The 16,560-nt window shown below is 35.7% G+C and overlaps 1 long non-coding RNA gene across 1 annotated transcript in view; it reads right to left on the bottom strand.

The window, feature by feature from the left end:
- Positions 1 to 16,255: 16,255 nt before the first annotated feature.
- LOC106666967 overlaps positions 16,256 to 16,560 on the bottom strand; it is a 51,535-nt gene continuing 51,230 nt past the window's right edge. Inside the window, exon 3 of the long non-coding RNA XR_001340500.2 lies at positions 16,256 to 16,372. This is a non-coding gene — a long non-coding RNA (uncharacterized LOC106666967). The remainder of the gene's footprint in view (positions 16,373 to 16,560) is intronic.

Here is a 16,560-nt window from a genome sequence, read left to right as displayed (position 1 = left end):
GTTAACAAAATATTTCAATTTATATTTATTTATAATATACTTTCGCGTTATAAATCAAACGGGAGATAATTTCGCAAAGTTTGCAAACTTTTAAGTAGTAGTACAGGTAGCCGAGGCGGTTTGTACGAACTGTAAAAATCTATGTTTCTGATAATAACTTTCGCTTATAACGGTTCAAAAGGTTTATAGGGCAAATTAACGCCGGTGTTGCTCGTATTCCAATATTTTATTAAGGCTGTCGATTCATTCAAGGCCGAGTCGAATTTACTTCGTGAGCCGGGTTAAATGGTAGTAGCATCGCGTCTGTATGTTTTGCGCTTTATTTGGCTGAGGAGGGGCGTAGAAAGTAGGTATAATCCCATTCCTGCATATCTCAGTTTGTGTCTAACGTAGCGTGAAATAAACACGCTCCGAGAGCAGACTGCTTTATGTGGGTGTAATAAGTTATTAATTGTTGTTCACCTACATTGCACAAGCCAGGCTTTTACTCGCTAACTTTTGTCTCTTTAGCCTCGATTTCAAGGAATGATTAAACTCTTTCCCCGCTTCTTACTTTTCACTCTGCACACATTTTGTTTTCTTACAAAATAATAAATCACCAGGGTTTTTAATTAATGTGTTTTATTAACAAAGCAGCTTTCTAGAGATTAAATAACACCGAGAGAGAAATAAATGTCGAGAAAAGAAAAACAAAAAATAATTGAATTGGTTATATCAATGGACACAACATTTTTATGAACAACAGCTGTAAGACTTTGACAAGGGATCCATAAGGGAACATTGGACTATACTTTCTACTATTTTTGGTTTTATTTCTTTTAGGTAAGATGACGGATTTTGTTTTGAGTTCAGTGAGTTGTTCCCGGACTCCGTCTGACAACCTATTTCTTTCGTGCCCATTTTAACTTTTTTGGCAAAGGTAATCCCTTTTTGAAAGAGCCCGGAGCCTATTACGGACTTTGCTTGATTAAATGTTATTTAATTTTTTACTTTCCACTCAAAAACTTGTGTTTCATATCTGGGCAATAACGCGCCAAGGTGTTATGTGGGCCCTGACAATTCATGCAAACTGGAGGCTGACAAGGAACAGTTTTTCGTGCCTTTCCAGCCCACATGCACACATTAAAAAAAAAATTGTATGTCCAAAATTAGGGGAGCAGGAATAACTGGTCTTACAGGAATCTTCATATAGGCCACGTACAATTCTTTTGGAAGACACGGAGTATTGAATGTAACAACCCATGAAAAAGATGTCCTACCATCTTTTCTTTTTATTCGATGAATACTTATGGCATTAGAATTCTTTAATTCTTTGAGGATTCCTTATCAAAACACTCTTTCAACTCCCAGCAAGAAATTAGACCTTTTGAGGTGTTCAATTTTACATTTCTTTCAATCTTTACCTGTATACATTCTAAATTTTTAATTTTCATTATTCTACTACCTTGTTCCTCATTGAACGCTTCGATATAATTAAACCGTCTCGACCTTTTTTTGTTTACTACTTTACCACTATCATGAACTTATTGTATCAATGTACCTTTGGTAAAATAATATGTCAAACTCATTAAATTCACTAATTTCGTGGTCCGCGTGACCAATTAATATATTACAATTAATTAAGGTTTTTAGTTGAGATAAAAAAGTCAATGACACGAGCGGGATTCGAACCCACGATCTTCGGCTTGATACGCCGCTGCTCTACCACCTGAGCTATCGTGACCTCGATCCACTCGGACACTAACTTCCCATCTAAACCCCACCTTTTTAATTTTCCCTCCTTTTTGCCATTTTTCAAATGTCGTATAAAATTGGGTTGGATTCTCGGCGACAAATGAAATGGCCACGGAGAGCTTTAGTGAAGTATACTTCATTTTAATTCATTAAATTCATTAATTTCGTGGTCCGCTTGACCAATTAATATATTACAATTAATTAAGGTTTTTAGTTGAGATAAAAAAGTCAATGGCATGAGCGGGATTCAAAAAAAGGCAAAAAGGAGGGAAAATTCAAAAGGTGCGGTTGAGATGGAAAGTTAGTGTCCGAATGGATCGAGGTCACGATCGCTCAAGTGGTAGAGCAGCGGCGTATCTAGCCGAAGATCGTGGGTTCGAATCCCGCTCGTGCTATTGACTTTTTTATCTCAACTAAAAACGTTAATTAATATGTCAAACATTTTCCTGCAACGGATTAGAGATTGGTCGAATAAATGGATCAAACTGGTAAATAAATAAAACGCCAAGAAAACCAGTAATGATGATTACCAGTTGCAACTTTATGCTTTTAGAACGTGTTAGGTATTAGGCTTTGTTTATCATTTAAAAAATAGTTTTGCTTTTTTATATCAAAATTAACTTTATTTGTTATTTACCCCAGAAAGGCACTTTACTTCCTTGAAAATTTTTGTTTTATTATATTTTATTCGAGGGTTCGCAACAGTAGAGGTCGTAACAACCCTCGGGGTGCCGGTGTTTTTGAAAAAAAGCTCATTTGAAAGTATGTCGGTTTCGAATCCAGCGGTCCTGCATTCGAACCCGAGACCTTTACATTACAGTAATGAGCGCCGTGTCAACGCCTAAACCGTTGCGGCCACAGCCCCCTTTTTCTTCTTTCTTTATTGTATTTTATTTTTATTTTTTTTGGACGGAAAAACTTCATACAATGAAATATCGATAACATAAGTACTCTTTTAAAAACCATATCATATAAATAATTTCAAAAATACCTAGTTCTAAAATAAATAAATTTTAAATACCACAAATATACAGTTTTAAATTAATATTTTAACAGTAGATTTTTCTCATAAAACTATTTATTTATTTTAAAAAAGTTATTTTCTTCTCTTCATATTTCTCTCCTTCAAATTCCAAGCCCCGCCACGGAGATATACTGCATAGCCTCTTCGTACATTGAAATGTTGGAGCACAGAGAGGATATCTCGGTATGATGGACGGTAAACTCAATTTCCTTTCCCGTAATCTTCTTCGTATTTTTGTATGTTTTGCACATTGAGACATGTATAGTGTAAATCTTTTTATGCCCCACATATGACACAGTTAAGCGGAGTTTTTTTCCCAATTTTATAGAGATATGCATTGCGTATTTTATGATTGGAGGGAGCTGAGATATTGTCACGCGTATTTTTTGGGGTGCTGTTTAGCCTCACGAAATCAGAAAGGTCGAACAACCAGCGGGAAGAGATTTTTATGTGTCATACCGATGTTATTATTGCAATACGATTACTGCCAATCGAATTGCTGTTGCTTGCATATAGCTCCATCATTTAGTCCCTTCCCCTAGCAAATTACATGTTTATTCTCGTTTTGATTGTGTGTCTAGTAGTTTTATTTAATCAATTTATAACTCGGTTTGTTTCTTGTCTTTTCAGTCTTGTGTGGGGATTACAAGTTAGTCGTTTATCCGTAAAATGTCCACGATAATGTACAACGTAAGAAACGAGGTTCTATTTAGGTTCGCTGGAGGTAAAATTTATCTGTAAGCTTTTAATTAGATTTATTTTCATTTTAAATTTTGTAAATCACGCTTCTAATTCATTCAGATTGAGGAAAATGTTCAAAAGCGAAGAGTTGTTGAAATGTTATATAAGTTCGAGCATATTGAAAATATAAATGGGCCAAGGATGCTTCCTTGAGGAACGCCTGCTCTAATACGTAAAGTGAAAATCAGTTTTCCCTGACGGACTCAGTAAAATCGGTAAAATTTCAGGTTATATGTATGATTTCAGTGTGAGATTATAATAGATGAGTTCTTTATTTAACTCGATCAAAGACCATTTCTAAATCGGGGAAGATACCCGACCCATGCTAGCAGTTGTACGTTACATCGATACAAAAAATTGATATTACACAACATATTTAAGTTCAAAATCAAATCAAAGTAAGCCTCAGTTGGACGGAAGAAAATTGAATATACAAGAGGAGAGAGAGAGAGAGAATTAAAGCTCTCTTAATTAGGGTCTAAACCGTAGTAATTTACCGCTGTAATTTTATAACAAAAATTATAGAGACTGTATTTATCACATGGTTAAAATTTGTACAAATATGATTAAATAAAGAAAGAAACGTTTTTATCCAACCGAGTGGGAAGGTCATATCCTGTTAAATTATGTTAAACTAGCAATTTACGTTGACTAACTTTGAACTAAGGACAAATGTTTTTATTTCCGCAGTATGCAAATTACTCCAAGAAACCTAGACATATTCTCGTGGGTGGACAATTTAAAACAATAGGAAGTGAATTAAGTATTCAAAAAGTTTATACGCTTGAAACTACAACTCATGTAAAATTTGCAAAAGGTTGTTAATAGTGCGTAATACTTTTTTCTTTTCATGAATTTTTTGTGGCCTTTAAAATCATCCATATAGTCGCTTTTTTCAGATTTTTTTAAACAAAAAAAGACGAAATCAGTGTAATAAACAAGAAATACAAGCTATATAAAATTGTAATGGACCAATGGTCTAGTACGTACGCAAATTCTACAAATTCCACCGACAAATGCTGGAAAATAATGAAAAAAAATTGCCTCAAAAATTGATAAATAAAAGTGGAGCTTTACTATCCATAATAGTACATGTTGGCCAAAGAGGGAGCCAACATGGACTCTCTAGGTCACAGAGTTGGAAAATCAGTACTTTCAAGTACAAAGTACGAGTACAGCCCTTGAAAAATAGTTGCAAGTACAATTACAAATACTGTACTTAGAATTGAAATAGAGTGAATAAGTTCAAGTACAAGTACATATAATTGAAATTATAAGTACTTGTACTTGTACTACCTGTGTCAAGTACTTTTACTTCTACTTATTCCCGCTGGAAGTCAAATTGCAAGTACGTGTAAAAGTACTTGTACTTGCAATCACTTTTGAAGAACTTGAGACTTTTAAATAACTGCGTTGTCCCGCCCTTTCTTTCACTGATGTTCATGAAATAAAACATTCACACATTTACTCAAATACTTGAAGGAAGTACTTAAGAGCAATTGTACTTAGGTTCTCACAACTCTGCTAGGTCATAACCCTACTGTGGCCAAGCATCTTGCCACAAAAAAGAATACATCACAAAATGAATCGTTAATGAGTCAAAACCTGGTGGAATAGTATTACAGGTACGAGGCCCGCGAAGATTCATAGAACGGCCATCCGCAAAAGTTACGAAGGAATTATTGGATCTGGAAGGCAACCGCAAATGGCCTAGGGTTCTGATTCGATTCCTCACTGCCACTTAAGAAGCACATGCACCGGATAAGAGTACAAACAGAAAAACACTGGGAGAGATTGCTAAGAAGAGGAGGAGACCGTAGAACAAATTTTATGTTTTTGTGAAGGTTTATGTAGGTGCAGTTCTTGCAACTAGGACAGGAAAAGCAACAAGCGAGATCCTACATTACGGAGCCACTGGCAAATCTATGAAGTTTGATTATCAACCTAAAGCTGGCCAGGGAGTTATAAAAAACAGGGGAGCACAATAGATCTACTCAGGCCTTGTGGCCACCTCTTTTATCCCTATCCCTTATCCATAATAGTACTTTCCAATTTTGAATATAATTAATGTTGTTTAGCATTACATATTGCAATGTAAAGTGTAAAGAGGAAGAAAAATATTTGACATTGTTACATTTAAGAAAAAAAATTAATAATACTAATAATGTTAAAAGGGGGCGTCGGTGGCCGCAACGGTTTAGGAATTGACACAGCGCTCATCGCTGTAAGGTAAAGGTCCCGGGTTCGAATCCAGCGGCCCTGCATTCAAACCCGACATACTTATAACTGGGCTTTTTTCAAAAACACCGGCACCCCGAGGGTTGATATAACCTCTGCTGTTACGAACACTCGAAAAAAAAAAATGTTAAAATGTAGCAACGGTCAATTAATGTTATTTAAACAATTAAAAACAAAACAGTCTAGGTAGTTCAAAACAGTTTTTTTTTCTTTTTCACAGGGGTATGTCGCATGTCGGGTTGTAAGTAAGTAAATATGCAGCGGTCTGTTGAACCCAGGACCTTTACCTTACAGTGATGGGCGTCGTGTCAACGCCACCGTTGCGGCCACCGACACCCGCTCGAATATTTATTTTGTTATACATTGAGCAAAAGGTTAAATTTTTATTTGTGTTAAATCGTATAACTATTTTAAAAGAGTTATTTTATAAATGGCATTTATTGTTAGATTGGCATTTTGGCTACTATCTTTCACACCGGATCGACTGTGAAGAAAAAGAGCAAAAGAACAGCTATTTGATTATCAGGATCGACCTTTTTTTCCCAACATTATCATAAGATCTTATTGTAATCAAGTACAGTTTAAAATCTATGAATAACACTCATTTTAATAATTGCATAAATTAACTTTTTGAATAATGGAAAATACATGACAGGATTATTTCATACCGACAGGTAGGCACATACGAACGTTGTTTAGTCGTTACTCATGCATTATAAGTCATATCTTAAAATTACAAGGTTTAACGACAATAAAAAAAAATTCGTTTGCATGAAACATACTAAAAATACGTTTTTTCTCTCAACAAACCAATAAAGACCATTCCATATTTATTAGTTATTACTAATATTAACTAATTGACACACAGGAAAGAAAAAAAAACAATTATCATCAGTCCTTTTTTTTTAAAAGATGGTTCCTACTCACATTAAGTTGTTTCGCAACAATCCGGATTTCGAGCCCTTTAGCTCATCTGATGCTATATGATGCCTCATGCTCATCATGATGAGCTAAAGGACTCGAAATCCGGATTGTTGCGAAACAACTTAATGTGAGTAGGAACTATCTTTTAAAAAAAAGGATTGAACTCCACTCACTCCATCATTCATAATTTCTATTATCATCAGTGATTATTAAAGTTACGAAAAAGTCCATTTGGAATTATGAGTGTGATGAAAAATGTATTCATTTAATTGTGTTTCTGACATGTAATAATTAAACAATTTAACCTCCTAAAAGTATAGATATAAAGGCCGTTTCAACCCTGAAAAAAATATGATCGATTACCTTTAGGCATATCCTTGTCATTTCTCATGGCTATCAGAGCGTAAGGAAACCTTTCCATTCTTTAAATCAAATATAACAATCGTTTCAACAGAAGAACTAAGAAACGTGAATTGCCTATGCCAATAAATCAGTAGACAATGAAAGCCACACGAGTGGGTACCAACGAACATTGTTCAATTTCCTATTTATCTCGATTATTGTTCTATTGTCAAAGAGATACTGTGAGTTTGTTAAAAAATAAAAATTAAATTATTAAATTATGGTCAAATCACGGTTGTCCAACCCCATGAACAACAAACCTTATTTCATTGATATTTTGTCATGTATCTATCTTGTATGAAGACTTTTTTATAACTAGAAATAGTTGTGGGATTTCATCAGCTGTGAAATGAACTTGTAGTTTGATCGTTTTCAGTCATTTAAGTCTGCCTATCCTTGCTGTTTTAGTTACAATTACTTACATATTCACATGGTCGCGTCGAGACCAACAAATGACCAGTATTATTCTCCCATTTCATTTCTCTAATTGAACTTCTCTTCCTATTCCTCAGAAAAGAGATCGGGTGGTCATTCCTGATTTGAGGACAAGAACAATTTTGTACTCGAATGTGAAGTTTTGGAGGAAAAATGTGGGTAGCATGGACGCATTTGCTTTGAGCTGCATGAATCCGCTATACATGAGATAAGAAGGCTGCAGGTCTTCCGCAGCAACTGAATCTGGTCCAGGAATAGTAATAATGTTGAATCATCAGCAAAAGATGCAAGGAGAGGGGTAATCGGGACATCTACGGTTTAAAAGGTATAGAGTTTTGGTCCAAGCAGAACACCTTGCGGGACTCCCGCGACGAGAAAACAAAATTAGAAGAAATGTGACCCTTGTCGAACCTGAAAAGGCCGCGCTGATAGATAAGAATAAAAGATAAAGCATAGGGTGTTTGGCCTATTGGCTATACACGGCAGTAATAAAACCCAGAATATCCCTAATCTGGTGGAACAAAACTCAACAAAAAATAGCTACCCAAACATTAGGCAGCATACAAAGACTAGCAAACCTATGTATCACAGAGGCAATGATGCATACACATGCATCTACAAATGCATTAGAAACTTTGCTCAACCTACCTCCATTGCAAATATTCATACAAGGAGAGGCTAGGAAAAGCTCACTTAGGCTCCAGAAACAATTAAATTGGAAAGGAACTAAACAATTCGGGCATACAACCATAATCAACAAAATCAGACACCAATTATTAGAAATGGGGACTGATTATATGATCTCGGAAACAATCTTCACAACTTCCTGTAAAGTCTCAACGGACTTTAAGGGAGAGGAAGAACACAGGAGAGCATCAGATACAATGATATGGTACACAGATGGCTCCAAAACAAACGAAGGAACCGGATCAGGCGTTTTCTGTACAAGCCCAAAACATGAGCAATCAAACTCATTAGGGAAGTACACTTCGGTCTTTCTAGCAGAAATACATGCCATCAATGCTTGTGCCCTGGAAAATCTTAAAACACACACTGGCAAAAAAATCCTCATAAGATCTGATAGCCAAGCAGCCATTAAAGCATTAGCATGTAAAAGAAGCACATCAAAATTAGTCAGTGAATGCATCCAAAATCTCCAAAACCTGGGGAAACACAACAACCTGATGATATCTCGGGTGCCAGGGCACAGGGGAATGTTGGGTAACGAGAAGCAGACAGTCTGGCTAGAGGAGGTTCTGGAAGACCATACATAGGCCCCGAACCTATTCTTGGGATAACAAAAACAAATATAGAATCCTCCATCGCAGAATGAATCGAAACAAAACAAAAGGAGAAAAAGATAAACTCTAGCGGTGCTAGACACAGTAAACTTATGATGAAACAACCCTCACCAAGACTGGCAAAAGCAGCTGCAATTGGAGAGAGCCAAACTCGGAGGACGGGTAGGACTACTAACCGGTCAGTGGCATCTGAGAAAACATCTAAACAACATGGGTATATACAACGATGATCCCATTTGCAGATTATGTAATGAGGAGGAGGAAACACCCACCCATATTCGAATGCGAAGCAACAGCTCAATAGAGATTTCCGAACGTACGGAGAAAACTTAGGGAATCAAATTGCAGCAGCGACAGTCAATGACCTGATACTTCTATGGAAAAGGATTGAGTCTATTGCACTGAACTAAGGAACTAGGAAGGTACAATAAGCCAGAAGGCTGCAGTGCCTGGGGAGTGCAAACCCCCTTTCTAGTATCCTTTTTCATCATACCATACCATAGGGTGTTTGCAAGTGCACGCTTTAATTTACAGAAGGCTCTTTAGGAACAGGGATGATTTTAAAAGTCATCCCTATTACTAACCTAGTAAAGATACCCTGACTGATGTCTATCGCCCAATATCACTCCTTTGTACTCTAAAGATTGGCAGAGATAGTGCTGCAATGAATTAGGCACGTTTTATATGAAAATGACATTATGCCTTACCAATTTGGCTTGAGTCCCATGCATTCTACTTTTATGCAGTTGGCCAGATTGATGTATACACGATTATCCATCATTTAAATGTAAAAGCGCCCGTTGGGATGGTACGTATTGACGTACGAAAAGCATTTGAGAGTGTTTGGCACAGAGGTCTAATGTTAAACTCATTTCATATCATTTTTCTAACTACCAAACACATTTAATTAGTAATTGCATCGTCAATCGTGCCAATAAACTGGCCGAAGATGTCCTCCCATCGTCCCGAGAAAGATCAAGATCAAAATAACGTCGTCGTTTTCTAAGTCTTAGTTTTTAATTGATTTATTTTTGATGCGATAATTGTTTTTCATGAATTTTTATTTAAAGAAGTCGTTGTTACACGGATTTCTTTCTATTGCAGTCATTTTTGTACATTTAGTTTTGTTTGCAGGATAGATTTACGTTGCTGGACTGCAAACATTGTTTGTTGTGGATCAGTAATGATTGTTATTAACAGATTTCTTTTTGCGACAGGCATTACTTTTCATAGAGAAGAATCACAATATATTAGTCTTTTCATGGGAAGATACCCAATTTTGACTGAGAAAAGGATGCAATTTTGTGACAAAAACTTTCTTCTTTTTGAAGAAGATTTAAACATTTTTGTAGGAAAACACTTCGTAAAATGTCATGGAAATATAGATGTGAGCTAGTTTGTAAATTTAATTTTCAATAAAGTAGGCCATTAATTGTGGGGGGAGCAAAATTACTTGAGATTTTTTGTACAGATAGGTGATGTCGTTCGATGATATGTTAATAAAGTTTATAATGAAAGAAATAGGCTATTGAACATAAATAAAAAAGCCTTTGTTCCTCATTAAGATTTTTATATCAGAAATATTTAGTTTTTATTTTAAAAATAAACTATAATGTTTTGATAAATTCTCGGTTATTTTTGTTTGTCATTTGTCATTTCCATCCTTCCCAGTTAAGTGCCTTTTCGTACAATTTGATTTAGCCGATTTACAATTAAGCCTTTCCATCTAACGAGCTGTCTGCGCGGCGGCGTTTGATCTTTCTACGGGTTCACAGACTACATTTACTTCACGTTCAGCCGATTTAAATACTACATTTCCAGCCCAGATTTAAGCCTGCGCGTTATTACTATGATAAATCCAGTTCCAGTTTTCGGAGAAATCGTTTTATTTTTTCGGTGATGGGTCTGACCGACCAAATCAGCAAGGATAGGAGGAACAAAACGATCGAAAACGAGCACACTTCATATTCTGTTATACGTTCTATAATAAAACGTAAATCAGCAATCATTTCCCAGCTTAAAGGTGCAACCCCATATACGAAACCTTCAAAACCATTTGAAGTCTTTCGAGGTTTCGTCCAAAGATTGGAGAAGTAAAATAAATACAACGAAGAGCCAATATATTAAATTAACACTCAGGCGTATGGCAATATCATCTGTTTACTTTCGAACATGTAAGTTATTCGGGACTTTACTTGGACAAACCCTGGAATCCGCACACAAAGCTAATACGAAACGAATAAACGGACAATCCAAACTGCAAAAGATAACATGTAAGGACTTAAGATTTCAAAATCTGGGGGTGAGCCAAGCATTCCAACTCCCAACATCCAGTTATCCTGGTCCCAGATTCCAGTCAAAGTCCTAAGAAACATTGTTAACCCTCCTTCTTTTTATGTATCAAACCTCACCCTGCGCGTAGACATTAATAATACATAGCCATCCCTTTTTACAAGAAATAGTATAAACATATTAAAAAAGTGTCCATAAACCCTTTCCACACATGTCAATGATATTTCGTTAACTCAGGTCCTCTACCATCCCAGATAATCCTCCCCGGCGACTTAAGCGCATATGGACACGTGATGTCCCAACATTTTGACGAAGAAAATTGGAAAAGTGAGCTTCTTCTTCTATTTGAAGCTCACCCCTGGATGAATTCTGTTTTAATTATTTTACGGTTGTAAAAACAAATAAAAGGAAAAAATGTATCAAACTTCTAAGAGAACGTTTTGCAGCCTGATGTCGAAGCACAAAGCCCCAATTTGTTAGCTATATTATTAACAATCTATTTATGTTTTAGTGGTCAATTGACCAAGTTTCTTCTTTCAATTAATTATTCTTTTTATGCAAGGTCTTCGTTGAGATAAAAAAGTCAGAGTCACTAGCGGGATTCGAACCCACGACCTTCAGCTAATTCCGCCGTGAAGTCACGGTAGCTCAAGTGGTAGAGCAGCGGCGTATTTAGCCGAAGGTCGTGGGTTCGAATCCCGCTCGTGACACTGACTTTTTTTATCTCAACCAAGACTTTACATACAAAGAATACTTAATTGAAATTATTAACAATAATAAGTTTTTACAGCTTTATTCAGTTATGCACACACAAAATCCTTGATTAAAAAAAGCAATCGTGTTAGCTTTACGTGGATAAGTTTTAAGGCACTTTTCTTATAATTGCCAAGTAATATAATGAATGAACAATTAAAATATATTAATCGCCTTTTTGAAAAATAATTTTCTTTTAATGAAAGATTTCAACTTTATTTAATCAATTGTAAACTATAATATAACTTTATAATAAAATAACAATGACACAACAGTATACTGAATGTTTTAAACAGGGAACGTTAGAAAACAAAAAGATATAGTTCTTTTTGTTTTTAAGTTTCCCAACGTGCTTTCAAATTCCTTTATTCATACCATACAGCAATAATGTTGGAGGCGTTACGAATTCCTAAGAGGCCACACTTATCCAGATAGTATAAAATTGCTTTTACTTGCATTTAATCTAAGACCTAAATCAAATCCGAGTTTATTTTCAATACGTTCTCTTTTATTTCCGTTATCTTATTATCTACATGAATATTTAAGTTATCAGCACGTGTGAAGCATTAGAATTCGTTCATTACAGTATACTACAGTATTCATTTATTTTATGATAATATAGATGTATATTTAAAGAAATTATTTCTTACTTATCTGACACTGGTGTTAACTTATCTTTTAGGCCCGCACATTTTTCCTTATAATGCATATTCCAAATGCAACAACACGGACAAGTGTTTTTTTCCAATCGAAATATTGTTTTATAACATGATTAAAAGTGTACGACACGTTTTTGTTCATCTACCTTGAGAGGCAAAAAAATGGTCTCGCTTAACATGCAAAATCATAGTTCCTAGGTGGAAGAAGTCAACATATGTGACCACAATCCTCCATTGTTACAACAATATTTGGTCCATTTGAAAGGGTTAGATGTATATAAAAAAAGATAGAAATATCCCACTTGTGTTTACAATTGGATTTTGTAAATAAATCTTTGGATAGTCAATGTCTTCTTTTTTGGTTTATCTGCAAAGCATTTTCCTGGCGTTCCGATGGTTTGAATTTTTCAAGTTGATCAATTTTCAAGTTGCAAATTTGTTTGAGAGATAGTTTTAAGTGATACAGATTCGGCTATTCGGCATTATTGGAGGATGTAGAAGAAGTCAAAGGTATGTGGCTAGGGTATTTAGCCAGAACAACAGTCCGAAGGGTCTTCCATCGCTACCAAGATACTGTAGGTTACACAAGAAGGCATGGATCGCTATCGAGTCTCAGAGATTATCGTTTTATTGTTCCGAATTTACTCCGTAATCGGCAATCTATCAATGATGACATCAAGCATCGACTTCAACAAGTTAGAAATGTTAATCAGTTTACGCACGGTAAGACGAAGACTAGATTACCTGCGAGAAGGGCTGTGGACCAGAACTTCTGGCAATGCAAGGAACAGCTCGGTAAAGTTTCTCAAGAAATAACATCAATTGGTATAAGCAAGATTGGACTAAAATCTTGTTTTCGAATGAGACAAGGTTTTGTTTGAGGTCTTCTGACGACTGATAGACGGATCTCCGCAACACTTTCACTACATAGAAGCTAGGGGTCTGTGGTTTGGTTTGGGTAGGCTTTTCTATGGAAGGTCGCTCAAACTTGATCTTCATCGAGGGATCATAACAGCTGCGTGGTACAGTGAAGATGTTCTATCATTAGTTGTTCCTTCCATCCCTCTAATTGACGACGGTTTTATTTTTATGCGTGACAATGCAAGGCCCAACACAGCTAGGATCGTTGAGTCTACGTGGAAAGGCTCCAATTCAATGTAAGGAATGGCCAGTATGTAGTAACGGCCTAAATCCTATCGAACACCTTAGGGACGAGTAAGGGGTAAAAAATCTCCCACAAAATTTGGAGGAATTAAGAATTGCGCTGTTCGAGGAGAATGAAAATATTCCACAGCACTGCATACAAAACCTCATAAAATAGACGCCATATGAAATGCAAGCGGTGATCAAAGCAACAGGAGGTGATACTCCGTACTATTGGGTTGTCCGGAAAATAATGCAGGATTTTAAGTTTTCATTAAAAAAAATCTATATAAAATATTCTGTTTACGTTTACAGGATTACTCATTTGTATGAATGTCAACACTTATTAATCCTCTTCCAAATGATATTGTTTGTTTACCTCTGTAGCATTCCGCTACNGAGAGAGAGAGAGAGTAAGGGAAAGAAAAGAGAGAGAGAAGAGAATGATGAGAAGAGAGGGTGAGGGAGAGAAGAGAGAAAAGGAGAGTGGGAGAGAATGAGTGTGTGTGTGTGTGAGAAAGAGAGAGAGAAAGTGAGAGCAGAGAGTAAAGGAGAGAAAAGAGAGAGAGAGTGAGAAAGAGAGATGAGATTGAGGGAGAGAAAAGAAAAAGAGAAAGAATGGGTGTGAGAGAGAAGAGAATGATGAGAAGAGAGGGTGAGGGTGAGGGAGAGAAAAGAGAGAGAGAGAGAGAGAAAGAGAGAGAGAGAAAGAGAGAGAGAGAGAGAGAGAGAGAGAGAGAGAGAGTGGATTAAATAATAATAATAATTTGGAAAATTTAGGGGCCGGCCATCAGCTGAGGTTTTTATGTTACTTATTTTTCTTTTTAGGCATTAGGCACATAATTGCACGTACTCCATTGTTGCCAAAAAAATTTCATTATTTCCAATAAACAAACCACCAGATATAAATTATAGATATAAAATTCTGGTCACATTCACTCCCCCCAGAGTACTCGATATTCCTCGGGCCGTAGTGAACTAAGTACATTCTCGCAAATAAGTTACTTTTACTCTCCAGTCCACCCGAGAGTATTCGATATGCCTCGGGGCTCGGTTAAACAACAACAACCTTTCACGCTAATAAATTACCTTCATTCTAATAAATTAACACATATTCCACATAAATCAACTCAAACACGATGTATATTTAAAAATCTCTGTAGCCCTGAGGTGCTCGTACAGAGGTCTGTGCCCCTTGCTGTGCCGGAACTACGCACATCTCTAACATTATGCCAAAATATTGCCTACATATGTGAAGCCTTGTACAATTAAAAAAGTGTTCGACTGCTATTCTTTTCCTTGCATAATGGGCGCTTACACAGTCTCTTTCCGGCCAAAAGGTGCCGGTAAGAACTTCTTCTATGACCTATGAACTTTTTGTCAGTATAGCTTTTTCTCTTCTCGAACCGTTTCTCTGTGAGCCAGGGACCGACGTCTTTCATAACCTGCCACAGTTTGGCAGCATTATATCTATTTTTACGAGCCCAGCGGTTGCTCCATTATCCTTCTACGTACTAATTAATAGGTTTATATCCGCTGGGTGAACAGGTTGAGAAGTGTCATGGGGTCTTCCGGCGGCATCTTTAGCCCCTTCTTCGCCCCGGCCAAACACTGTGTTAGTTATTCGCACTAAAGTACTCCTAACGTTTTACTTTTTTTGACTATCTACGTTTTCGTATAAATTTACTCTTAGCTTTTGAGCTATCCATTTTTGGGAGAATCCAAAAAAAGCGTTGGAAAGAGCGTTAAATATCTTTTAAGAAGTCGGGTTCGTATCCTCCTTTCTAGAATTGTCAATTTAATTTTTGTTAAAAAGCAAACACTAAAAATTTTTAAAACTACTCAACACCAAATCGGCATAATTGGACGAAATAATTTACTAACCCCAGACAAAAAAAAAATAAAAATAAAAATTCAACGAAACTTGGTTGTTCATTATGTTTATTGTCTCTTTTTTATGTGTTTTGTTTGATTTTTACTCTTTTTTGCAAGTTGTTATGAAATTTGCCAAATTCTACCAAGAATTTTTCCCATGAGCTTGAAAATTTAATTTTGTACTAATTTTAAATTTAACAATTTTTAAAAGTTTCAAAAATGAAGAGCCCAAGAGTTACGAATAGATTTATGACGAATAATTTCTAAGAGTAAATTATTATACACGAAATACCCGTTACAATAAACAAATAGTGGTAAAGGTTAGCTAAAGCCATGGTATACATATATGTTGTTAATTGTAGTTTTTAAACTGTTGGTATAATTAATTAGTTAATTGATGGTAATTAATTAATTCAGGAATTGATTGTAAAACTATTGTGGTTTTTGTCACCAAGGTTGCATTTTTACAGTAGTTACTATTGCCATTATTTGAATATCACCTAACTTTAATACAGGGTGAGATTAACTTCTGTTCACCCCATATTTTTACGTTCTTTTAAGGTTTTCTGATAGATCGTTTAAACATTCTCTCTAAAATAAAATAAATGATTTATTCCTCAAGTCATTCTTTACCATGAGCAATTAATTTACTATCATAAATATATAAATTGGTTGAATTCAACTCCACAAACATTTCAAGGAATGTACATTGATAAGTAAGTAACTTGCCTTTTGGAAGCCCCTGTTCGGATCCCGCTATCCTGGAGAGTTAGATCGAAGCTGTTTGGTTCATAAGAAGCTATTCAAAAAAATAAAAGTTTTCTGCCTTTGTGTTTTTCCCGCAAATACCCCTATAAAAAAAAGAAGAGAATAGTTGTTAAATTTAACCAGTATATTCAAAATTTTAAATTTATCATGCAAACGATGTTAATAAGAATGAATCTTATAAAAAAATATATTACAATTAATTAAGGTTTTTAGTTGAGATAAAAAAAGTCAATGGCACGAGCGGGATTCGAACACACGATCTTCGGCTAGA

Source organism: Cimex lectularius, unplaced genomic scaffold (assembly GCF_000648675.2).
Source record: "Cimex lectularius strain Harlan isolate CLEC.00 unplaced genomic scaffold, Clec_2.1 scaffold189, whole genome shotgun sequence".
Classification (NCBI taxonomy): Eukaryota; Metazoa; Arthropoda; class Insecta; order Hemiptera; family Cimicidae; genus Cimex; species Cimex lectularius.
The sequence above is the reverse complement of the archived record's forward strand: the minus strand, read 5'-3'. Positions and strand labels throughout refer to the sequence as shown.